General features: G+C 32.7%; 1 pseudogene; it reads right to left on the bottom strand.

The window, feature by feature from the left end:
- Nucleotides 1–448: 448 nt before the first annotated feature.
- LOC149137128 (uncharacterized) overlaps nt 449–462 on the bottom strand; it is a 1,567-nt pseudogene continuing 1,553 nt past the window's right edge.

Here is a 462-nt window from a genome sequence, read left to right as displayed (position 1 = left end):
ATCATTCAAGTAACTTGAACTAGATTATTCTCATATATAATACAACCTTTCGGCTGATATACCCTCCAGCCTTCATCAGGTGTCTTGAGGAAATTTCGAACTTGGGCTCTCATTCCTAAGGTATTTTTCGATGTTGTTGTTGTTGTTGTTGTTATTATTATTATTATTATTATTATTATTATTATTATTATTATTATTATTATTATTATTATTATTATTATTATTATTATTTTTATTATTATTCAGGTCACTGCCTGGAATCTTGGGATTAGTAGCCCGCGCTCTCAACCACTACGCCATATGCCCGCGGGCAATTATGGAGTGAATTTTAGGGCTTATAAATCTAATATTTTCCTATCCTTCTTTAATACCGGTTCCCATATGCTAGTCATATCTGTACTCGGTCTGCTTAGGAGGTTGTTGTGTCCTACCATATGTGCTGCTTCTTTTAGTTTTCATATT

This window comes from Octopus bimaculoides, chromosome 2 (assembly GCF_046866305.1).
Source record: "Octopus bimaculoides isolate indiv1 chromosome 2, ASM4686630v1, whole genome shotgun sequence".
In the NCBI taxonomy this organism is placed as follows: Eukaryota; Metazoa; Mollusca; class Cephalopoda; order Octopoda; family Octopodidae; genus Octopus; species Octopus bimaculoides.
The sequence above is the reverse complement of the archived record's forward strand: the minus strand, read 5'-3'. Positions and strand labels throughout refer to the sequence as shown.